We start from the raw sequence: 26330 nt of genomic DNA on the forward strand, positions 1-26330 counted from the left end.
AGGGGACGGGGCAGCAGCCTCTTGACCATGACCACCGTCATGGCACGTGGCGGCCCTTGTCAGGGCAGGACTTTCGCACCGAAAGTAAACACTCTCTCCCCCCCCCCCCCCCGTCTAGGAGGGGGAGGGGGCCTTTTCGGGGGCTTCGGATGAATGTTAGGTTGATTGATTATGTGTGATGTTGGAATGCGGCACTTTCGGGTGCCAAGTTCTCTTCCTATCTGACAACGGCAAGCAGGACAGGAACAGAGGCGTACGCAAGACAGCTGTTTCTGACCCACTAATGTTTCTTTGCCAGTCCGGGAAACAAGTTCAATGAAACATGCACGCACAATGAAATAAACAGTTGAGCGAAATGGAAGGTGTCCTCCTATGAAGGATCGAGAGAGTGAGCAGAACGTTTTATTTATTCCAGCGGATGAAGAGGCTCTGGCCCTCCATCGCTTGGGGAGGATGGCGGGTGCCCCGCCTCAAACGCAGGCCAGCAGACGTTGTTGGCCGGTGGCGACCCAGACCATATGAAGGATCCAATACAACAGGCCCGGGTGGGGTAGAACTTATCGGCCCGCACTCCGCCGTGCGCTTCTTTTTCCCTCTCGGGGTCTTTCGGGGAGTCGGGGAGCGTTTGTGCCTGCCGGCTGAGATGTCCCCCAGCCCGGAGACAGCGACCGGCGGCGAAAGACCGGAAGCTGCGACGCCCAGAACCCTTTCGAAGACGTGGCTTCAGCAAAGTCACCCTTGCTTAGAGAGGGATTCAGAGGCTCTTATGAACGCCGCTTTACCACAACCTCCCCCCCACTCTCCTTATGCGTGGCGGCGACGGCGTTTCTCTGTTGCCGAAGCGCAGGTTCAACATCAGCGGATGGTGCCTAAGCGGGGTGAGGCACCCACGCGCTGTGACAGGTCATGCACTAAGAACAACCTTAGCTGACTGAAATGTAATCGAGTCCCTTTACTGCGGCGTCTCTTACAGCCTGCGCGTAGCTCCGGGCTCTCCTTTGGGATATTAAAATGTGCCTCCAGGCGATGTAGCATCCCGAAAAGGTCTGGCGCCCGCAGGTCTTTGCATTGCAGTGGAGTTCAGTTAAATAACCGGATGTGTCCATCCGTCCGGCTTGAACAGATGGCGACGCATTTCTTAATTATTGTCAGTGTAAGGCTTTTAATACAATGTGGAAACCACATCGCTGGTCCGCTACATTTTGCCAACAGCTCCTGGTTTGTTCCGATCACACGCAGAGTGGTATAGGGACTTTTGAAGATAAGTGCGCGAACGAAATCGTCCACAGTTGAGAGTCTTGCTAATATTATGTGTATTTCTTGCTGGCTGTATATTTGCGCTTGCCGAAGAACAGGCTTAGGGCGCCGGGATGCCCAGTAGCTGTTAGAGGACGCGCAACATGTCACACCCTGCCCCGCAGAAGCTCGAGCACATGGTGGCATTGAAGGCGCTCATGTGGACACGTAGCGGCTCATCTGTGCCGAATACAGGCCACTCTCCGTAACCTGGTACCATCAGCATCCTGCAAAACAAAGAAACCAACGCGTTTATGTTTGGCCACAGCTCGTACAGTTTTTCTGCGTACAAGGCATAAGGCCTAACAGTAGGTACTTCTCAGCAAAATACCCAACATTTTTATAGCAGTACGATAATTAGCAGTTAAACCTGCATGGTTCGGCATGTCGAAGTATAGTCGCAGAATATCAGAATCAGCTCATAAACAGATCAAAATTGTACGGATTATGGCCAAATTTCACCCGGAGATTTCTATCTGGAAAAAAAAGAGAAAATAATTGCGTAAGCAGAGAATCAAGTCCAGGACATTGAGAATTCAGAGACGGGCACGCTACCCACTAGATCACAAACACTTCCTTCTCGTATTAAACGTTTCTCGTGTTGTGCATACATGCGCTATTTACACAGCCTTCAGTAGTAAGCGGCATTGCAATCATCCCAATGACGATCATTTGAAGGCAACTGTCACTAGAAGGTTGGCTAGGATCAGCATATGCCAAAAAGAGGGAGTGCCAATATGGAGCAAAATTTGTCTGGTAATACAGTTATCGGAAGTGCAGAATCTCTTGCTAGAATGCAGTTTTGTAGAAGCCGAGTATTCACGATGCCCGTCCGTCGTGCAAGTATTCCATAGACTATTGAGTTTGATGAGAAAAAAACATGTCGACGGGTTTTCCGGCGTGTCAGAACGCTGTAAGGTACCATACGATACGGAAAGTCAAATAAATTTGTTCCTTCAATGTCCGCTTAAGAATCTTTAGAATCTAGTGTAAAAAATGAAGTTGCAGTCAGCAGTGCTTGCACCGAGCAGGGAAGCAAGATGACAAAATAGCCCCGGTAATAAACCCTCTTGATAACGACTCACACGTGTATTCTCACTTATTTCCCGCACACCGAATGTCCGGTCATTCACTTCTATTTTTTATTATGACGGAGCCCGGGTAATAAGCCCATTTCGTGCTCGCACCTACTCTCGACTACGGGAGAAGTACTTTTTTCCTGCTTTTTCACCCCTTATCATTCAGTTATAACAAGACTACATTCTGAATATCGCAACGGTCAACACAACAAAAACATTCCCAGTTCTTTTCTTGGATTCGCTGACTGCTGTCTCTTTTCGCATACTCTTTCTAAATGACACCTTGGCGCAAAAAGGTTTTATCCTACAGTCTCTGAACTGACACTTTACTTCTGAAGGCAAAAATAATTCCAAACGTTCGCAATTCATATGTAATGCTTAATTACTTTTCAGAACGGCAGAACAAAAATACTGCATACTATGCTCATGCGACTCTCTAGAGCCCTCAGTTGGTTTCAATTAGCTAGGACTACGTCATTGTTGAAATATCCGTTATCTGACCTCCCTTGTTTCCCATTCCTAGTACTGCATTTTAAACGATGGTCAAGCATCTGGTCCCCGTGAAAGCAATGTCGGCTACCTATATCTGAGACCTGTTTATATCGACCGCTTCTTTAGGCACAGCTCTTTTTTAGGTGCGCCTCAATAGGGTATTTTATCTGGACGAGCTCCAGAGTGCTGACAAAAAAAATTAATTATAATTATTGGCTCTCAGGAAGGGAAAGGCGCAGTATCTGTCACACTTGCGTCTCTGGACACCTGCACCGCGCAAGCCTTTCATGAAAGATTATGGTGCGCAAGCCCAGTGAATTTTTGGCTTAAATATTGCAACGTAAAGAGAAACGACAGACGCAATGGATGCAAAGAGGATGTAATAACGCGCATACTGGATCTACTTTGTGCCCGATCCGCGTAGGAGTAGAGGTGGCCAAAGCGGAACGGCATGCCGGACATGAACTGGACGTCTTTGAAGTGTGTGGCTGACATCCTTGGAGGCAACAGGCCACAGGTCGTGGCAATAATCTAACATGTAAAACAAGGTAGACCAGTTAGTCCTAGCGAATGTCTCGGCGTAAAGCCTTGTAGGATTACCATGTCACCCAAAATGTTCTGCAGCGCCATCAGGTTCCCAGTCAAGTCCGTTTCACCACGAACACGGCTCAAGTATTGGTCCGTGACCATGGCCTACATCGCCTTGGACAAAATGTACTAGTACTGTTGCGCCGCAAACTCTGCCGCGTGTTGCTTCGTCACCCTGGAAAACGTTGCCATGCTGGTGAAAGAAGTTCCACGGAAATACACAAACATGCTGCCTTCTTCTGCGTTGACTCCAGCTAATATTCTAGAGGAATAAACAAACCGTGAGTATGCATTGATCCCCGGAAGCGGAAGGAAATCATCTTCGTGGGATGGTGTATAATTTACCAGTTCCACAGAAAACTGTGTTTCCTCTGGATCTATGATCGTCTTCACGAGTGTCCTGTGGAGACAATCGACGACCATTTGCGGATGAGTCCGTGATTGCAGCATCGAATCATCCAAGCAGCCGACGTAGCGAGCAATTGAGTCAGCGTAATTATTGCCCACGATATTTTGCGATGGCATGAGTCAATAGTTGCTCTAGCTAGCCAAAATAGTACAGTGAATGAGACCAGTGTTGCGAGGCATCACCAGGAGAGCACCGATGCTGGATACTCCACCGCTTGCACCGTACACGGTCACACGGCCTTAGTCGCCTCCAAACTGAACAATGTTGTTCCGAACCCAGAGAAGGCAGTGGTACTTGTCCCATAAGGTGTAGTTCAGCTGGATGACCATAGACCAGTTTAGAGAAAGCCAAAACAATGATCTCTGAAGTTTCTCGGGACCATGACTAAACCACTCACCGCCGCCAACATTTTGCTATCGTGGAGGCCAGCGGACGCAGTGCCAGTCCTTTACCCTCCATCATGGATCCAGACGAGGACTCCTAGGGGCTACGATCTCTCCAACGGGGTCCAGCCGTTCAGGTATAGAAACCAAAGGTAGAGCCAATGTTCGCTGATTCGTCTCTGTTTACAAGCTATGGTACGGGCGGGAAAGATCCGTTGGCTTGGATCAAGGGTTTCCAAAGTTCAACGTGTCTAGAGTATCAGGGCTCCATGATCTGACCGACATTGGGTTACGGAAGCGCAAGACATAGATCGGCGGATGCGGTATGGAATTCCCAGGTACGTACCTAGCTACGTGACCGCCACTCAGGTACTCGATGACTGCACTCACGCGGCACTAGAGTGTTTCTGTCGTTATGTACCTTTCCGGCAATTCAGAGGCAGTAACAATGCAGAGCATAAGTCTTGTATACCCTACCGAAGCCATGAATGAGTGCCGCATCCTAGGCAAAGTCTCGTTGAGATTTTCACAGGCTATTTATATGGGGACTCTCCGGTGTTTTCTTTGTCCTGCAAAACACTCGCAATGCGGGGGAGGCGGGAGCTCTAAAGGTTTTATCTCACAAAACAACTGTTCAAGCCATTTCAATTTTTGTTTTATTTCCAGTGCAATGAAGTTTGCGTCATTATCCGGTGAAATAAATTACATTCGCCGCCGACTCGTCACGAGCTTTTAGTCAGTGACAAAGAATTTCTGCCGTTGCCACTATTTCGCGATATAGAGTAATTAATGATCTATCCGTCTGCACAGACTGCAAATTTTTTATTCAAGATGCGAGAGCATTTTTAAAATGGCCCCACCTTGAAATATAAAAAAGAAGACATTGAAATGGCGTAAATATAACGAAAGAATTTGCAAATGCCCTTCTACGGAAACTCCAGAACCAGTCGGTTCGACCGGTGTCATTACGTAGTGCTTAATACTGCCGCATCAAATAGCACGAGAACATGAGGAAAGTTAAGTTGAAAAGGGGTTAACCTCCTATTGTGCGAATTAACATCACAAATACTTCCGAAGGCATTCGTTCGAGGGTCCCCCTAAGTGGCATTTGCAGCATTGTGATTTAGTTCTGTCGGAGTATAGAAAAATAACGAAATTATAATCGGATGGCAGCTTAAACACAAAGCCTCGATCTACCCTCTAAGGTTGCCCTCTAATTTACAAAAGAAAAGAAAATTTAAGCAAAAAGCAATAAAATTGCTACAAGGAATGATTACGAGGAAGAAAAGTGAAAACGTATGCGAAGGCCCAACCGTGAGTGTTCGCACTACCGGAACACGGCTGGCGTTATTTGCAGCAGCATTTTGCTCCGCTACTTGCGGCGGCGGAAATGTCTGCTTTCAACCATAGTGGTCTAACTGGTTGATAACAATTTCTGGCAGAGAAACCCCGAAATCAGCGTTTCTTTTAACCAATAAAAGACGAACAACACTGAACGGTGGAGTTCATTCGGTCTTCAAAAGTCGGGCTGATTTCCATTTCTCCCTGCCATGTATCTGACTGGAGACGGAAAAAAAGGGGATACGGGGGGCGCTGAACGCGCACAGCGATAAACACAAATTATCTGATGATAGATGATAACGCGGACAGTGCATCCGGGGAACTGCTCCGGCCTCCCTGTGCAGCGGGATTGCCGGTGTGGAGGTGTTATATACAACGCGTCTTCTCCCCACTCTTGCGGTATCATCCAAGCACGAAGATTCGCCCGCATTCTTTATCGTATATAGTGGTAGGTAAATATTTGCTCATACTACATCCAGTGGTGCTCACACATATTGAAATGGAGCCAGATAAGACACAGCTTCGCACTGTCTGTCCAACGCCGTTATTCTATTCTCTTCTGCATCTCTGCAGCAATATTTGCGCGTAAAATTAAAGTTGCAGCGGGAACCCGCCCTCACGCTTCTCCTTTTCCTCAAAAAAGAATGTGCGCAATTATTTTTCTCTATCTATTTAGGATGCTCTAAGCCCTGTATCCTACGCACTCGTGGAGGATTTATATTCACAAGCTCCCGGCCTATAGTTTTGTAAGTTTTGCTGTTCCTTTTTTTTTTTGTCTTTTTCCAAGCGCTTAGACTGATATTTTAACGAAGACAGGGATTTAGGTGAAACGGTAACAGGGCAGAGACACAGAGAGAAGCGTCGTTGCTGCTGTTGTTGTTGTCCTCATAACATGACGCATACCCACAAGGGAGATTGGCCCCAGCTAGAAGACGCGAACGAGAGTAACTTTTTCGTCGTTCGGCGTTACCTGAATCCACCACGTGACACTGCTTTTAGACTGGATGCGCCGAAGGAGAAGAAGAACCAGAAGAAATGGCCGGTAGCCGTCGGACGTACCACTTCCCTGTGTGGTTGGAAATGTGCGCGCACCTGAAGGCGATGAAAAATGTAGCCTCAGTACTGCAAACATCTTACGCTTTGACGTGCTTCAAGCTGGCCAACTCTTCGTGCCTGATGGAATGTGAGCTGCCCTTTCTGGTGCTGGTTCGCCGCAACTACAGCCTTCTGCACTGCGCCGCAGCGTTCGTCCTGGGAGCGGAGTCCGAGCGCATGGCGGCAACCTTCGAGTTGGTATCGTGGCATCCACAGCTTCCGGCGACAGTCGAGCGCTTCGGGTCTTTAAGCACAGCAGATTCTGAGAAGAAGATTGCAGAAGCCTTGCGCCTCGTTCGAGACATGTTCTGGCAGCTTGCTGGAATTGTGAAGGATGAACTTGTGTGCAACGAAGTACCGACGAACGATCATAATGAAGCCAGTGGCAGTAGGTCTACACAACTTGATCAACTTGGTGCCTACCCGCTGCCATATATACGCTCGTTCCTCAAGATCAGTGTTATTTTGCACGAGGACGAATACTTGAGCGACATGGATGGCGAAGACACCGGGAGCTACTATCCTCGGACAACGAAGCCAGTGGAGAGCTGACTACTTTAGAGAACGAACCCATTGAAGAAAAGACCTAGGACGAAGTAGTAATTAAAGAGCAAAGTTTCGATGAAGAACACACGGTCGAGTGTATCTAAATTCTTCGTCGCTCGGCGCTGCCTCGGACCAGAAGGTGGCAATATAAAACGTTTTTTTTTTTTTTACGTTTCCCGTCTACTTATCTAATTATATCTTACATTTTCACTGGTGGTTGACAACACACACTTATGGCAGTTTCCACTGAACACATTTCTCGCCTTTGGTGACTTGTTTAAGCAGTGCTTGCACATATATGTACATACAGCAACAAAACCAACAAGAACGCAAAACAAACTTCAACCATGATATCACAACAATCAATCGATGCCACTTTTTGGAGGCCTCCTTTGAGGGGTGTTCGCTGCTCATTTCTTTAGCAGTATCTGACAAAAGAGTGCCTTCAATTTTTTCCCACTCTTAGCAGTTATGAAGACGAAATGTATGAACAAGCAACTGTTCAAAATTCACCTTGTGATGCCTTTAGACAGCACAAATTCACTAGACAGCCATGAAAGAATCAATATGAAACCAACATCCTAATGATAGAATTTTAAGTGTTAGTTTTTTTTCACCCCCAAGGAACGACCCGTTATTTGTCGTTAAGGTTATTCAGCCCTTAAACAAGAGCGTTGGCAACTTGACCGGCAAAAGATGCGACGGCCAGGTGTATAGTGTTTATGGCGGCCGGCACGTTTTAGTACCTCTATGTCAAAGAGTGCGCATGCAATATGCGGTTCTTGAGCGTTCTGGACGACGAAGACAGTGGGGAGCTGCTAACCTCGGACGAAGCCAGTGGAGAGCTGCTGTCCTCGGACGATGCAGACAGTGGAGAGCTACTACTTCGGACGAGGAACACAGTGAAATGAGGACCTCGGACGAAGAGGAAATTGAAGAGCTAATTTTCTTTAACGAAAACACGCACGAGTGTGTCTAACATTTCCGTCGCTCGGCGCTACGTAAAACTACCAGGCGGAAAAATAAAACGTTTTGTATGTTTCCTATCTACTTATCTAATTACCTACATTTTAACAGGTCAACACATTCCTGTGGCTGTTTTCATTCGACACACTATCGCCCATGGTCACTCCGGCAGCGTGAATTTGCCATTTTAGGCAATGAAGGCGCGAACATTCAGCGCGTTGTTCCTTTTCGAACATCACTATGGTAGGCGTCATTCGAGAGCTTGATATGCGCTCTGTAAAATAATGCGCGCTGCTTTAGAATGCTAGCGTTAGCAACTGCATAAGAGGTAGTATTGGAGATGACAAATTCTATAGCGTCATTGATATACCCTACTTCGGATTACTTTTCTGAAGAAACTACTGCAGTTACGAAAGTTTCCTTTGGCCTACATGTAGAATGGGTATTTATCTTGGGGTTTGGATGGCATAATTGTTTTAATTTAACCAGTACATAATCGGCAGCCTTTTAAACATGGCAAAGTTTGGCTATTTTTTGTGCAGTGAATTTTTGGCTTAAATATTGCAGCGTAAAGAGAAACGACCGACGCAATGGATGCAAAGACGATGCTACAAGGTGCATACTGGATCTACTTTGTGCCCGATCCGCGTAGGAGTTGAGGTGGCGAAAGCGGAACGGCATACCGGACACGAACTGGACGTCTTTGAAGTGTGTGGCTGGCAACCTCGACGGCCACAGTCTCAGGTCCTGGAGCTAATCTAACATGTAAAACAAGGTAGACTAGTTAGTCCTAGCGAATGTCTCGGCGTAAAGCCTTGTAGGACAAATGATTACCATGTCACCAGTCCGTTTTACCGCGCACACGGCTCAGGTATTTGTCCGTGAGCATGGCCTGCATCGCCTTGGACAAGAGGTATTAGTACTGTTGCGCCGCGAACTCCGCCGCCTGTTGCTTCGTCAGCCTGGCACCCGTTGCCTTGCTGTTGAAAGAATAAGTTCCACGGAAATACACAAACATGCTGCCTTCTTCTGCAGTGACTCCAGCTAATATTCTAGAGGAATATACAAACCGTGAGCTATGGCTATGATCCCCGGAAGCGGAAGGAAATCATCTTCGTAGGACGGTGTATAATTTACCAGCTCTACAGAAAACTGTGTTTCCTCTGGATCTATGACCTTGTTCACGGGTGTCCTGTGCATACAATCGACGACCATTACAGATGAGTCCCTGATGGCGAAATTGAATCATCCAAGCAGCTGACGTAGCGAACGATTCAGTCGGCGTAATTACGGCCCACGATATTCTGAGATGGCATGAGCCAATAGTTGCTCTAGATAGCCAAAATAGCACAGTGAATGAGACCGGTGTTGCGAGACGCCGCCAGGAGAGCACCGATGCTGGATACTCCGGCGCTTTCACCGTATACGGTCACACAGCTTTAATCGCCTCCAAGCTGAACGATGTACTTGCGAAGGCAGAGGTGCATGTCCCATAAGGTGTGGTTCAGCTGGGCGAGCGTGGACCAGTTTAGAGAAAGCCAAAACAATGATCTCTGAGGTTTCTCGCCACCACGACTAATCCACTCACCGCCGCCAACATTTTGCTATCGTGGAGGCCAGGGGACGCAATGCCAGTCCTGTACACTCCACCATGGATCCAGACGAGGACTCCTAGAGACTACGATCTCTCCAATGGGTTCCAGCCGTTCAGGTATAAAGACCAAAGGTAGAGCCGATCTTCTCTGACTTTGTCTGTTTACAAGCCAAGGTGCGGGCGGGAAAGATCCGTTGGTTTGGAGCAAGGGTTTCCAAAGTTCAACGTGTCTAGAGTATCAGGGCTCCATGACCTGACCGGCATTGGGTTACGGAAGCGCAAGACATAGATCGGCTGTTGCGGTATGGAATTCCCAGGTACGTACCTAGCTACGTGACCGCCACTCAGGTACTCGATGACTGCACTCACGCGGCACTAGAGCGTTTCTGTCGTTATGTACCTTTCCGGCAATTCAGAGGCAGTAGCAATGAAGAGCATAAGTCTTGTATACCCTACCGAAGCAATGAATGAGTGCCGCCTCCTAGGCAAAGTCTCGTTGATATTTTCACAGGCTATTTATATGGTGGCTCTCCGGTGTTTTCTTTGTCCTGCAAAACACTCGCAATGCGGGGGAGGTGGGAGCTTTAAAGGTTTTATCTCACAAAACAACTGTTCAAGCCATTTCAATTTTTGTTTTCTTTCCAGTGCAATGATGTTTGCGTCATTACCTGGTGAGCAAAATTACATTCGCCGCCGACTCGTCACGACAAAAGGGAGCTTTTAATCAGTGACAAAGAATTTCTGCCGTTGCCACTATTTCGCGATATAGAGTAATTAATAATCTAGCCGTCTGCACAAACTGCAAATTTTTTATTCAAGATTCGAGAGCATTTATAAAATGGCCCAACTTGAAATATAAAAAAGAAGACATTGAAATAGCGTAAATAAAACGAAAAAATCTGCAAATGCCCTTCTATGGAAACTCCAGAACCAGTCGGTTCGACCGGTGTCATTACGTAGTGCTTAATACTGCCGCATCAAATAGCACGAGAACATGAGGAAAGTTAAGTTGAAAAGGAGTTAACCTCCTATTGTGCGAATTAACATCGCAAATCCCTCCGAAGGCATTCGTTCGAGGGTCCCCCTAAGTGGCATTTGCAGCATTGTGATTTAGTTCTATCGGAGTATAGAAAAATAACGAAATTATAATCGGATGGCAGCTTAAACACAAAGCCTCGATCGACCCTCTAAGGTTGCCCTCTAATTTACAAAAGAAACGAAAATTTAAGCGAAAAGCAATAAAATTGCTACAAGGAATGATTACGAGGAAGAAAAGTGAAAACGTATGCGAAGGCCCAACCGTGAGTGTTCGCACTACCAGAAGACGACTGGCGTTATTTGCAGCAGCATTTTGCTCCGCTACTAGCGGCGGCGGAAACGTCTGCTTTCAACCATAGTGGTCTAACTGGTTGATAACAATTTTTGGCAGAGAAAACCCGAAATCAGCGTTTCTTTTCACCTATAAAAGACGAACAACACTGAACGGTGGAGTTCATTCGATCCTCAAAAGTCGGGCTGATTTCCATTTCTCCCTGCCATGGATCTGACTGGAGACGGAAAAAAAAAGGGGATACGGGGGGCGCTGAGCGCGCACAGCGATAAACACAAATTATCTGATGATAGATGACAACGCGGACAGTGCATCCGGGGAACTGCTCCGGCCTCCGTGTGCAGCGGGATTGCCGGTGTGGAGGTGTTATATACAACGCGTCTTCTGCCCACTCTTGCGGCATCATCCAAGCACGAAGATTCGCCCGCATTCTTTATTGTATATGGTGGTAGGTGAATATTTGCTCATACGGCTTCCAGTGGTGCTTACACATATTGAAAGGGAGCTAGATAAGACGCAGCTTCGCACTGTCTATGCAACGCCGTTATTCTATTCTCTTCTGTATCTCTGCAGCAATATTTGTGCGTAAAATTAAAGTTGCAGCGGGAACCCGCCTCCATGCTTCTCCTTTTCCTCAAAAAAGAATGTGCGCAGTTGTAAATCAGGCCTCACATGAAGTTATTTAATAGCTATTATTCTCTATCTATTTAGGATGCTCCAAGCCCTATATCCTACGCACTCGTGGATGATTTATATTCACAAGCTCCCGGCCTATAGTTTAGTACGTTTTGCTGTTCCTTTGATTTGTCTTTTTCCAAGCGCTTAGACTGATATTTTTACGAAGACAGGGATTTACGTGAAACGGTAACAGGGCAGAGACACAGAGAGAAGAGTCGTTGCTGTTGTTGTTGTTGTCCTCATAACATGACGCATACCCACAAGGGGGATTGGCCCCAGCTAGAAGACGCGAACGAGAGTAACTTCTTCGTCGTTCGGCGTTACCTGAAGCCACCACGTGACACTGCTTTTAGACTGGATGCACCGAAGGAGAAGAAGAACCAGTAGAAATGGCCGGTAGCCGTCGGACGTACTACTTCACTGTGTGGTTGGAAATGTGCGCGCACCTGAAGGCGATGAAAAATGTAGCCTCAGTCCTGCAAACATCTTACGCGTTGACGTGCTTCAAGCTGGCCAACTCTTCGTGCCTGATGGAATGTGAGCTGCCCTTTCTGGTGCTGGTTCGCCGCAACTACAGCCTTCTGCACTGCGCCGCAGGGTTCGTCCTGGGAGCGGAGTCCGAGCGCATGGCGGCAACCTTCGAGTTGGTATCGTGGCATCCACAGCTTCCGGCGACAGTCGAGCGCTTCTGGTCCTTAAGCACAGCAGAAGCTGAGAAGAAGATTGCAGAAGACTTGCGGCTCGTTCGAGACATGTTCTGGCAGCTTGCTGGAATTGTGAAGGATGAACTTGTGTGCAACGAAGTACCGACGAACAATCATAATGAAGCCAGTGGCAGTAGGCCTATACAACTTGATCAACTTGGTGCCTACCCGCTGGCATATATACGCTCGTTCCTCAAGATCAGTGTTCTTTTGCACGAAGAAGAATACTTGAGCGACATGGATGGCGAAGACACCGGGAGCTACTATCCTCGGACAACGAAGCCAGTGGAGAGCTGACTACTTTAGAGAACGAACCCAGTGAAGAAAAGACATAGGACGAAGAAGTAATTAAAGAGCAAATTTTCGATGAAGAACACACGGTCGAGTGTATCTAACTTCTTCGTCGCTCGGCGCTGCCTCAGACCAGAAGGTGGCAATATAAAACGTTTTTTTTTTTTTTTTTTACTATTCCAGTCTACTTATCTAATATCTTACATTTTCACTGGTGGTTGACAACACATACTTGTGGCAGTTTCCACTGAACACATTTCTCGCCTTCGGTGACGGGTTTAAGCAGTGCTTGCACATTTTTGTACATACAGCAACAAAATCAACAAGAACGCAAAACAAACTGCAACCATGATATCACAACAGTCAATCGATGCCACTTTCTGGAGGCCTCCTTTGAGGCGTGTTCGCTGCTCATTTCTTTAGCAGTATCTGACAAAAGCGTGCCTTCAATTTCTTCCCACTCTTAGCAGTTATGAAGACGAAATGCATGAACAAGCAACTGTTCAAAATTCACCTTGTGATGCCTTTAGACAGCACAAATTCACTAGACAGCCATGAAAGAATCAATATAAAACCAACATCCTAATGATAGATTTTTAAGCGTTAGTTTTTTTTTCACCCCCACCCGTTATTTGTCGTTAAGATTATTCAGCCCCTAAACAAGAGCGTTGGCAACTTGACTGGCAAAAGATGCGACGGCCAGGTGTATAGTGTTTATGGCGGCCGGCACGTTTTAGTACCTCTATGTCAAAGAGTGCGCATACAATATGCGGTTCTTGAGCGTTCTGGACGACGAAGACAGTGGGGAGCTGCTAACCTCGGACGAAGGCAGAGGAGAGCTGCTGTCCTCGGACGATGCAGACAGTGGAGAGCTACTACTTCGGACGAGGAACACAGTGAAGTGATGACCTCGGACGAAGAAGAAATTGAAGAGCCAATTTTCTTTAACGAAAACACGCACGAGTGTGTCTAACATTTCCGTCGCTCGGGGCTACGTAAAACTACCAGGCGGAAAAATAAAACGTTTCGCATGTTTCCAATCTACTTATCTAATTACTTACTTCTTAACAGGTGGTTGTCAACACATTCCAGTGGCTGTTTCCATTCGACACACTATCGCCCTTGGTCACTCCGGCAGCGCGAATTTGCTATTTTAGGCAATGAAGGCGCGAATATTCAGCGCGTTCTTCCTTTTCGAACATCACTATGTTAGGCGTCATTCGAGAGCTTGATATGCACTCTGTCAAATAATGCGCGCCGCTTTAGTGTGCCAGCGTTAGCAACTGCATAAGAGGTTGTATTGGAGATGACAAATTCTGTAGCGTCATTGATATACCCTACTTCGGATTACTTTTCTGAAGAAACTACTGCAGTTACGAAAGTTTCCTTTGGCCTAAATGTACAATGGGTATTTATCTTGGAGATTGGATGGCATAATTGTTTTAATTTAATCAGTACACAATCGGCAGCCTTTTAAACATGGCAAAGTTTGGCTATTTTTTGTGCAGTGAATTTTTGGCTTAAATATTGCAGCGTAAAGAGAAACGACCGACGCAATGGATGCAAAGACGATGCAACAAGGCGCATACTGGATCTACTTTGTGCCCGATCCGCGTAGGAGTTGAGGTGGCGAAAGCGGAACGGCATACCGGACACGAACTGGACGTCGTTGAAGTGTGTGGCTGGCAACCTCGACGGCCACAGTCTCAGGTCCTGGAGCTAATCTAACATGTAAAACAAGGTAGACTAGTTAGTCCTAGCGAATGTCTCGGCGTAAAGCCTTGTAGGACAAATGATTACCATGTCACCAGTCCGTTTTACCGCGCACACGGCTCAAGTATTTGTCCGTGAGCATGGCCTGCATCGCCTTGGACAAAAGGTATTAGTACTGTTGCGCCGCAAACTCCGCCGCCTGTTGCCTCGTCAGCCTGGCACCCGTTGCCATGCTGTTGAAAGAATAAGTTCCACGGAAATACACAAACATGCTGCCTTCGTCTGCAGTGACTGCAGCTAATATTCTAGAGGAATAAACAAACCGTGAGCTATGGCTAGATCTCCGGAAGCGGAAGGAAATCATCTTCGTAGGACGGTGTGTAATTTACCAGCTCTACAGAAAACTGTTTCCTCTCGATCTATGATCTTGTTCACAGGTGTCCTGTGGATACAATCGACGACCATTACAGATGAGTCCATGATGGCGACATTGAATCATCCAAGCAGATAACGTAGCGAGCGATTCAGTCGGCGTAATTACGGCCCACGATATTTTGAGATGGCATGAGCCAATAGTTGCTTTAGCTAGCCAAAATAGCACAGTGAATGAGACCGGCGTGGCGAAGCGCCACCAGGAGAGCACCGATGCTGGATACTCCGGCGCTTGCACCGTACACGGTCACACGGCCTTAGTCGCCTCCAAACTGAACGATTTTGTTCCGAACTCAGAGAAGGCAGAGATACTTGTTCCGTAAGGTGTAGTTCAGCTGGACGACCATAGACTAGTTTAGAGAAAGCCAAAACAATGATCTCTTATGTTTCTCATGAACACAACTCTACCACCCAGTGCCGCCAATATTATGCAATCGTGGAGGGCAGCGGACGCAGTGCCAGTCCTGTACCCTCCACCATGGATCCAGACGAGGACTCCTAGAGGCTTCGATCTCTCCAACGTGGTCCAGCCGATCAGGTATAGAGACCAAAGGTAGAGCCGATCTTCTCTGACTTTGTCTGTTTACAAGCCAAGGTGCGGGCGGGAAAGATCCGTTGGTTTGGAGCAAGGGTTTCCAAAGTTCAACGTGTCTAGAGTATCAGGGCTCCATGACCTGACCGGCATTGGGTTACGGAAGCGCAAGACATAGATCGGCTGTTGCGGTATGGAATTCCCAGGTACGTACAGGTGCCCCAAAAGTAATACGGAGCACGCGAGCTGTGGCCGAACTGGAAAAAACTGCATGCCAACGCACTCTATCAGCAGATGCGCGGCAAAGAGCGAGGGGGCGTCGGCACATCCGGCTGACCCATCTCGATAACTTGATGCTCGCGTTATCGCCTCAAAGTGCGAAGCTGCGCTGCTAGCATCCCTGCCCATCAGAGGCGCTTTCAATACCGCACGGTTTGTTGTTCGTCCGTGCCGTGCAGAAATGTTTGCACTGTGTGCTTTATGCTTTGTCGAGAACTGCATTATCTTTGTCTACGTAACAGCCTCACTTGGCTGCGAGTTTGGGCGCTGACGAGCATAAACGTTCGTGCAACGCTTTGGGGAGTGCGGTGAAATTTTGTTTCGCTTTTAGTCAACGCATAAAATACAAAACACAATAGCATGCATTTGCTGTCTTTAATACAAATAGGTCTTCAATGGCATAGGAAGTGGGCTAATATTTCAAGACCGATTTATTCAACGCAAATTCATTTTGTTACACTGGAGAACAATAAGTTAACCATATAAAGGTAGAAATGAGTGGCAGAAAGGAAAGAGTTGTAAAAAATAACATCAAAATGTGCCATGTTATGCAAACTCAAGTTTCATAACCGGTAAAGCCCCCAGTGGGTTTACGACGTAAACGAAGAGCCGGAAGAGATTCGCACGAGAAGTCGACGTAGCTTTCGGAGGTTGTCCCACATCTTCTTGATAGCCTCCCACCCAAATGTCATATGGACGAGTTCTACGGCTGATACGAGGTTGATTGCTTTCCAACGTTCACCAAACGACCTCACTTATGTTCGTATCAGCGTCCGTTGGCGTTCACTCCACAAACAGCACAGCCCGTTCTTCCAGCAAGACTTTTATGACTCGCACAATGTGGACGAGACCACAGTGTTACTGCTAGAAGAATACATTATCGTTAAAAGGGTCATCCAAGTCATATGGGACGAGATAGCGGCCAAGCGCCTCGCAGTAGCTGGCTTCGTTCATGATGTCATCTTGATAATTGATGAGAAGGCTAGACACCTTTTGCAAAAAAAAACGCCCACAAGCACGTATTTATAAACGAACATTGTGGAAATTCCCATTCCACTAAAAATGTCGCCCAGAGTTCCACTGGATATTAGACGCGAAATTCTATGCGCTCGGGGTGTATCGTAACGAGAAATATGCCGCAGGACTGGAAGGTCGATGACTGCAGTGAATCGCAAATGCAAGCTTACAGGGATGAAGGCGGCCGCCTTGGCGATACTTTACGTCCAGGTCACGAGTGGTGCACTTCAGCTGAGGCTGACAAACTGAACGTCGCTGCTGCAGTGCGGATCCTTTTCAGAGCGCAAACAAAATTCCAGATGTCCTCGGCCTAGACAAAAGTATGGGCCCATTCGGAACCGTCTCCAGCAAGCCGGATTAAGTAGATATGTGGCGGCGCAGAAGACGTATTTGACGGCAATACAGAAGGCACAGCGCCTAGCATTTGCTCGCACCGACGAGAAATGGACTGCGGATGACTGGCGACAAATCATATTTACAGATGAACCAACTTCTTCTTAAGATGAGACCAGCAGCGGCGTGTTTGGCGTTCTTGTAATTGCCGGCATGTCCGAATAAGATTGATTTGTGTGAAGTAAACAGCACAGCGTTCTAAACAACAGTAAGGCATGGGCAAGTAAAAGTAGAGAAATGAAACTGTTTTTCTTCGCTAGTCCTCTTGCAGCAATTTCTTACGCTCTATAAGCCGAAACATTTTTTCTCTTTCTCTGTGGCCTGATCATCATGGTTTTGAGGAGAATGCCTTTTTTTTTTTAAATCACGAATTACGTAGGAGCTGGTCAGCGTATTATTATTTCGCACATAGATACCTGCCCAACTTCGCGACGCAAATAATCAGCAGTGGTCGTTGTGCCGTGAACGTCTGGGGGGCTGTGAGTTGAGGTCGTCTCTGCCCTCTTATTAGACTGCCATCAAAGTTTAACGGAGCCAGCTACTGCGATGTCCTCGACCACTATCTTGTCCCGTAATAGCTGGACAGGCCGTTTAAAGATGGAGCAATCCTCCTGCAGCAAGACTATACCCCCATCCACACTGAGCGAGTTGTGAAAGTCTTGCTTGAAGTATAGCGTGTGTAGCTATTCGAGTGGATTCTAAAACGTGCCAGTATGAACACCATTGAGAACGTTTAGGGAGCTTTGAAAAGTAATCTGTCTCGTATCAATCACCACATGGGTCCAGGTGTCCTCTGGGAGGCGAGAGTAACGGATACGCCGACTCTTTATATGAGTCCCTTCTTCGGCGTATGACCGATGCCATTAACGTAAGCGGGAGCTTCACCTGTTATTAAACTGTGAGTTTGCATAAAAAATGTCTTTAGAAGTTTTTTTAATCGTCTCCATCCTGTTGCCCTATTCTCCTTGCATATTTGAAGAATATAGCCGATCGCAGACGACTAAATGAGAGGGAACTTCGTTTTGTATTAATCCTCTTTTTCTCTACTGTAATAAACCAAATTTGTGCCGAGTGGAGTGATCCTTATATACTACTACTTTTAAAGACAACATGAGTATGCTATTTTTCTTAATGCGCTTTCTTGAGCCAAAAAACGTTGACCACACATGCCAAAGCGATAGATGAGCGGTTGTATTCTATAGCTCGCGCAAAAACTCGCAGAACACATGAGTCAGTTGGTTGTTCATCAGAATAAAAACAGCGCGAACTCTACGACGGACGCAGAAAGGGAACACGATCAGAAGACGACGACCCGTTGTTGGATCAACGCCTGTGTCTCGTTTTCCCTGTCTGCGTCCTTCGTGAATTTTGCTCGGTTTCATTGTCTCAAACTTGTCGCGAAGCGAAGAGCGAACCACGGTGGTTACGCAGGCTAAAAATAATGGCATTCCTGAGAAAGCAAAAAAAGTGCGAGCTGCCGAACGCCAACTTTCCACACGGCACGGACAAGCAACAATCCCTTGCATGATGTATTGACAGTGCCCCTGGCGAGCTTTGATGGTAGCAGCGCAGCTTCGCTCGTGGCGGCGATAACGCGAGCATCAAGTTATCGAGATGGGTCAGCCGGATGTGCCGGCGTACCCTCGCTCTTTGGCGCGCATCTGCTGATAGAGTGCGTTGGCATGCAGTTTTTTCCAGTTCGGCCACAGCTCGCGTGCTCCGTATTACTTTTGGGGCACCTGTACCTAGCTACGTGACCGCCACTCAGGTACTCCATGACTGCACTCACGCGGACGGCACTAGAGCGTTTCTGTTGTTATGTACCTTTCCAGCAATTCAGGGGCAGTAGCAATGAAGAGCATAAGTCTTGTATACCCTACCGAAGCAATGAATGAGTGCCGCCTCCTAGGCAAAGTCTCGTTGAGATTTTCACAGGCTATTTATATGGTGACTCTCCGGTGTTTTCTTTGTCCTGCAAAACACTCGCAATGCGGGGGAGGTGGCAGCTTTAAAGGTTTTATCTCACAAAACAACTGTTCAAGCCATTTCAATTTTTGTTTTCTTTCCAGTGCAATGAAGTTTGCGCCATTACCCGGTGAAAAAAATTACATTCGCCGCCGACTCGTCACGATAAAAGGGAGCTTTTAATCAGTGACAGAATTTCTGCCGTTGCCACTATTTCGCGATATAGAGTAATTAATGATCTAGCCGTCTGCAGACTGCAAACTTTTCTTCAAGATGCGAGAGCATTTTTAAAATGGCCCCACCTTGAAATATAAAAGAGAAGACATTGAAATGGCGTAAATATAACGAAAGAATCTGCAAATGCCCTTCTATGGAAACTCCAGAACCAGTCGGTTCGATCGGTGTCATTACGTAGTGCTTAATACTGCCGCACCGAATAGCATGAGACCATGAGGAAAGTTAAGTTGAAAAGGGGTTAACCTCCTATTGTGCGAATTAACATCACTAATCCTTCCGAAGGCATTCGTTCGAGGGTCCCCCTAAGTGGCCTTTGCAGCATTGTGATTTAGTTCTGTCGGAGTATCAAAAAATAACGAAATTATAATCGGATGTCAGCTTAAACACAAAGCCTCGATCGACCCTCTAAGGTTGCCCTCTAATATACAAAAGAAAAGAAAATTTAAGCAAAAAGCAATAAAATTGCTACAAGGAATGATTACGAGGAAGAAAAATGAAAATGTATGCGAAGGCCAAACCGTGAGTGTTCGCACTACCGGAAGACGACTGGCGTTATTTGCAGCAGCATTTTGCTCCGCTACTAGCGGCGGCGGAAACGTCTGCTTTCAACCATAGTGGTCTAACTGGTTGGTAACAATTTCTGGCAGAGAAAAGCCGAAATCAGCGTTTCTTTTCACCTATAAAAGACGAACAACACTGAACGGTGGAGATCATTCGATCCTCTAAAGTCGGGCTGGTTTCCATTTCTCCCTGCCATGTATCTGACTGGAGACGGAAAAAAGGGGTTACGGGGGGCGCTGATCACGCACAGCGATAAACACAGATTACCTGATGATACATGACCGCGGACAGTGCATCCGGGGAACTGCTCCGGCCTCCCTGTGCAAGCGCGTTTGCCGGTGTGGAGGTGTTATATACAACGCGTCTTCTGGCCACTCTTATGGCAACATCCAAATACAAAGATTCGCCCGCATTCTTTATTGTATATGACGGTAGGTAAATATTTGCTCATACTGCATCCAGTGGTGCTTATATTGAAATGGAGCCAGATAAGACGCAGCTTCGCACTGTCCAACGCCGTTATTCTATTCTCTTCTGTATCTCGGCAGCAATATTTGAGCGTAAAATTAAAGTTGCAGCGGGAACCCGCCTCCCCGCTTCTCCATTTCCTAAAAAAAAAAAAATGTGCGCAATTGTAAATGAGGCCTCACATGAAGTTATTTAAAAGCTATTTTGCTCGATCTCTATCTATCCAAGCGCTTAGACTGATATTTTCACGAAAACGGGGATTTACGTGAAACGGTAACAGGGCAGAGACACAGACACAGAGAGAAGAGTCGTTGGTGTTGTTGTTGCTGTTGTTGTCCTCATAACATGACGCATGCCCCCAAGGGGGATTGGCACCAGATAGAAGACGCGAAGGAGAGTGACTTCTTCATCGTTCGGCGCTACCTCAAGCCACCACGAGACACTGCTTTTCAACTGGGTGCACCGAAGGAGAAGAAGAATAAGAAGAAATTACCGGTAGACCTCCGACGTACCACTTCACTGCGTGGTTGGAAATGTGCGTGAACAAGAGGCGATGGGAAACTTAGCCTCAGCTCTGCAAACATCTTACACATTGACGTCCTTCAAGGTGACCAACTCTTCGTGCGTAATGGAATGTGAGCTGCCCTTTCTGGAGCTGGTTCGCCGCAACCACAGCCTTCTGTACTGCGCCGAGGGGTTCGTCCTGGGAGCGGAGTCCGAGCGCATGGCGGCAGCCTTCGAGTTGGTCTCGTGGCATCCACAGCTTCCGGCCACAATCGAGCGCTTCGGGTCCTTAAGAGCAGAAGCTGAAAAGAAGATTACAGAAACCTTGCGCCTTGATCGAGACATGTTCTGGCTGCTTGCTGGAATTGCGAAGGATGAACTTGTGTGCAGCGAAGTACCGACGAACGGTCATGATGAAGCCAGTGGCAGTAGGTCTATACAACTTGATCAACTTGGTGCCTACCCGCTGGCGTACATACGGTCGTTCCTCAAGATCTGCGTTATTTTGGAAGAGGAAGATAACTTAAGCGTCCTGGACGACGAAGACAGTGGGGAGCTGCTAACCTCGGACGACAAAGCCAGTGGAGAGCTGCTGTCCTCGGACGATGCAGACAGTGGAGGGCTGACTACTCAGGCCGAGGAACACAGTGAAGTGACGACCTCGAACGAAGAGGAAATTGAAGAGCTAATTTTCTTTAACGAAGACACGGACGAGTGTGTCTAACATTTCCGTCGCTCGGCGCTACGTAAAACTACTAGGGGCAAAAATAAAACGTTTTGTATGTTTCCTATGTACTTATTTAATTATTTACATTTTAACAGGTGGTTGTCAACACAATCCTGTGGCTGTTTCCATTGGACACATTATCGCCCTTGGCCGCTCCGGCAGCGCGAATGTCCCATCTATGCAATGACAGCGCGAGTATCCTGCGCGTTGTTCTGTTTTGAACATCACAATGGGGAGGAGGGGGGGGGGGGGGGGGAGGCGTAATTTGGAAGCTTGATATGCGCTCTGTCAAATATTGCACGCTACTTTAGTGTTCCAGCGTTAGCAACTGCATAAGAGGTATTATTGCAGATGACAAATTCGGTAGCGTCATTGATATACCCTACTTCGGATTACTTTTCTGAAGTAACTACTGCACTTACGACAGTTTCCTTTGGCCTACATATAGAATGGGTATTTATCTTGGAGATTAGACGGCATAATTGTTTCAATTTAATCAGTATTTCGACGGCAGCCTTTTAAACATGGCATAGCTTGGCTATTTTGTGCACAAATATCTGCTCTTTATCCAGGTGCGCAGCTGCAAAATGTTTACCACTACGGGCGCACATTATGCTAGTTCAGTGTGCCAAGAGTCATCGAAATTTATTCGCTTGTTCGTTTTCTATTGCCTTTCCAAATTGAAGATTTCCGTAATACTGCCTCACATCGCATAGCTTGACCAGAAAAACCGCTCATTCTACAGCTTAGGAACTATGCATGGCAAGACTAGAATTGTAGTTCTTGGAGCGTATAAGCGTATATTGCACTTTATATAATTAGTACGATCATACTGAGCCTTCAAATATAATCAATTTTTCCTATACGACATTAAATCGAAAAGGCCGCCTTAATCAATAACGTGAGCCTTGTTTGAGTCGGCTTCCTTTTAATGTTGTAATACAGTAAAATAAAGTTGAAATAAGAAGCACATACCATGATGATAATTACTATTTGCACCTGTAATCGCTCATTAAAGGTTTTTTACTGTTAGTGCCATCTAGGTAAAAGCCGCAAAACTTTGAGTTCATTCAATTGCCACGAAAGGCGCGCGTGACTGCACTCCTTAAAACTATTGAAGCCAGTCATCTCTCCGCGGTATAACGACTTTTGTGCTGTGAAGCGTTTTGCTTGTTGCTATTTGCATTGCTGTTCTGTTTGTGAGGTGAGTGTCAGTGCGAGGTGCAATGAGTGTCGTCGCCTGTCTTGAATCACTATGACGGCAGTTTATAGCAATATCGTGTGTGTGTGTGTGTGTGTGTGTGTGTGTGTGTGTGTGTGTGTGTGTGTGTGTGTGTGTGTGTGTGTGTGTGTGTGTGTGTGTGTGTGTGTGTGTGTGTGTGTGTGTGTGTGTGTGTGTGTGTGTGTGTGTGTGTGTGTGTGTGTGTGTGTGTGTGTGTGTGTGTGTGTGTGTGTGTGTGTGTGTGTGTGTGTGTGTGTGTGTGTGTGTGTGTGTGTGTGTGTGTGTGTGTGTGTGTGTGTGTGTGTGTGTGTGTGTGTGCGTGTGCGTGTGCGTGTGCGTGCGCGTGCGCGTGTGTGTGTGTGTGTGTGTGTGTGTGTGTGCGTGTGCGTGTGCGTGTGTGTGTGTGTGTGTGTGTGTGTGTGTGTGTGTGTGTGTGTGTGTGTGTGTGTGTGTGTGTGTGTGTGTGTGTGTGTGTGTGTGTGTGTGTGTGTGTGTGTGTGTGTGTGTGTGTGTGTGTGTGTGTGTGTGTGTGTGTGTGTGCGCACTCAATAAAGCATGTTGCCGTTGCAGAAAAACCGTAGGGTGTGTATTTCTTCCAAAGATGAAACTACTCACTCTGGAGCTAATGAACGAAAATTTCTATGATGAGCAACGATACTTTTGCGTGGTTCATGGCATTATGCTGTGCGTTTCAGGCTGCAGCCTGTACTGTAGCCTGTATCAACCAGACAGGAGTTATGTAATCATTATTCATTGTTATCTATTAGGCGATGATTGAGGCAGTACACTGAAGTTTGCACTATTTTATGCTCGCGCAGCAATCGGCATCTTTCCGTTTGCTAGCTAGACCTAGCCTCATCGGAATCCTGGCCTTGGCTCTATATAAAGGCGCAAATGTTCGTCATAGTACGATTATTTGCCGCTCATGCTTTTTGCAGAGTTACGACACTGGCCTTACGATGAGCTCGCACTGAATTGCTATTACATGGGGGCGTGGTGAAAGAATCAGGGGAAAGATGAGACCGCATATCATGGTGGTGTCTCTTTTTACTCCAGCCTTTGGCGGAAAGTAGACCCTATGTTTTGCTGCCATAACGACCATATTTGGCTGCTAATCAAAGCAGCGCGGCTGAGATTTCATGCAGGAAACTGAACAACTTTTGTTCTCCGAGACTTCACTTCGACTTAGCTGCAGGAACCTTTCCATCCCTTCATCCCTTTGCTTACGGCGCCGTTCATGTTTCCATTTTGAGTGGGTATGCCTCGCTGTGCTAAAAATTTCAGGTGTTTTGCGAGCTTCTAACACATGTACTTGATCTAGTAGGGCGTCTAGTTCGCTCCCCTCCGTTTGACGAAGAGACCTGTTTCGAGTAGCGCCACTGCTCATGCCCGAAGCCTCTTTCGCCATTTTCGCCGGGATGCCACGCACAAGGGAGGGGGGGGGGGGGGGGGGGGGGGGCAGAGCTCGCTGCAGGTGCTTTTCCAGGAACCGACGTCCCTGGCTTCATGGACGGGACAAAGCGACCAACTGCTGCACAATAACTGCTTTTAGTACTAATATTTTCTAGGCTTTTGGAATACACGTGCTGCATTGTCCCCGCCTCCCCTGGCTAGCCTAAAGCGAGAAGACAGCGCCAGGTTCGCAAGCGTCCTGGTATCACAGGTTTCATTTCGAGGGGGGGGGGGGGGGGGGGGGGGGTCGCAGTACGTCCATCGGTGACTCACGCGTCTCTGCCTAGGCTAGGCGAGACCAACCTTGCACTCAACCACTGCTTGGAAAACGAATTTGTGCGCATTTTCTCCGTAACCCGTTCTGTCAAACATACTTTTCTTGGCGGTCGCAAGACAGGTGCGCTACTGCAATAATGTCTATTGTGGCTTTAATATGGGGCGAGGGAGTAGTCGAAATTTATCCTCTCTGGACAATTCGAAACCGGATCCGCGGTAGCTTTCACCATGTTAGCTAGAAGTGCGCAACTATACCGGGCCTAGGAAGCTCTGGTGCTCCGGACTGCAGCTTTATTGAGAAAACCTAACTGCGCCAGGACAGGACAAGAGAAGAACAACACAGGACAAACCCATTTGTCCTGTGTTCGTCTTATCTTGCCCCGTCCTTCTGGCGCAGTTAGGTTTCATCAATAATGCCTTACCAACTAGCCCCCCATCGCACTCTATTAGATTTCACTGCAGCCAATTGTTACATGAATTTGACGGCTGTGGTTTGGCATATTCCATGCCGAGTTGGTAATGCAAGAGCAAGAGCGAGTTTTGAACGGAAAACATTCGACTTGTCTTGTACTCTTTTCCTCTGCGTCTTCGTCCTTCCTTTTGTTATTTTTGAATGGGAAAGAAAAATGTCTAGAAGGGAGAAGTTTCAATTTGTCTTGGAAAGGTGGAATTTGAAGGGAAAAAAAAAGTATTTTCAGTGCTTCCCTGCACTACCAAAAACCTACTTGATCCTCCTCCCCCCTCTTTAAATCATTTAGGCAGTTTCAACTAGTACAAATACCCATGAGGGACAGAGCAACTTCACCCTGCACAATGGCGCCCGCGGTAAGTACACTTATTTTCATCAACATTTTCCGTCAGCTCCCTGCTGTTGAAACCACGTTACAAATTCTCAATCTTTTGTTTGATTTTCTGATGCAGATGTTTCAAGACAATCCCGCTTCGCTACACCATCACCAATTAATTGGTGATAGTATGCTGATGCGTTTGGCGGAGCGGATTTCTGGCCTGAGCCGCAGAAACATCGGTAAGAATGCTTTCTGTTTACTTCTTCCATGTGCAGAAGTGTAAATTATTTTTATTATCTACGTACCAAACCTGCATTGTCTTCTCAACACTTTCACCGCACAAAATACCCTACTCTTATTCCGGGCGCCAGGGCAGAGGAGATCCTCAATCGGCTGCACAGAGCGGCCACAGTAAAGCCCATGGTCGTCATCCTAGTCGGGACTCAACGACCTTACCAGGGTACGCTTTTGTGGATGGGTAATGCCTGTGTCACACGAGCAAATTTAATGTCATTCGTTTTCATTTGGTGCTACGCGGTGAAAAATAATGTCATTCGCAAAATATGTCAATGACGAGCAAGAACTCTAAAACTGTGCAGTTTAAAAAATTTCAGTGCGCTATGAAATCGTTTAAAAATTTTTTCGTACTTTTTAAAGGAAGAAAAAAGAATTTATTGAAGTTAACCGTCCGAAACCCCCATCAGTTCGATGATTAAGCCAAGCTATGACCAAAGCCAACCAAGAGCCAACTACAGATCCGATAAATGTGAAAAACCAACATGGCTGACATGGCGCTGTGCGGAGGAAGTGTGGTGGACGCGGTTGACATGCAGAAAGTAAAAACTCTAGTCGCCTCTTGTTTTTTGCGAGTTAAAGGGAAACACGAAGAGAGGGCGCTAGAATTGGCAATGGAAGCTCAGTCTAAAATCAACGAAGGCACGGCACTGAGGCTGGTAAGCAATTCGTTTGCCG

At 46.9% G+C, this 26330-nt stretch overlaps 2 pseudogenes; both read right to left on the reverse strand.

The window, feature by feature from the left end:
* Positions 1-1515: 1515 nt before the first annotated feature.
* Positions 1516-4748, reverse strand: LOC146203891 (cholinesterase-like; annotated as a pseudogene).
* A 2990-nt stretch (positions 4749-7738) lies between these two features.
* LOC146203892 (uncharacterized) lies at positions 7739-18935 on the reverse strand (annotated as a pseudogene).
* Between the last annotated feature and the right edge of the window lie 7395 nt (positions 18936-26330).

The sequence above is a fragment of the Amblyomma maculatum genome, chromosome 1 (genome assembly GCF_055883805.1).
Source record: "Amblyomma maculatum isolate TAMU_Amacu chromosome 1, ASM5588380v1, whole genome shotgun sequence".
Classification (NCBI taxonomy): Eukaryota; Metazoa; Arthropoda; class Arachnida; order Ixodida; family Ixodidae; genus Amblyomma; species Amblyomma maculatum.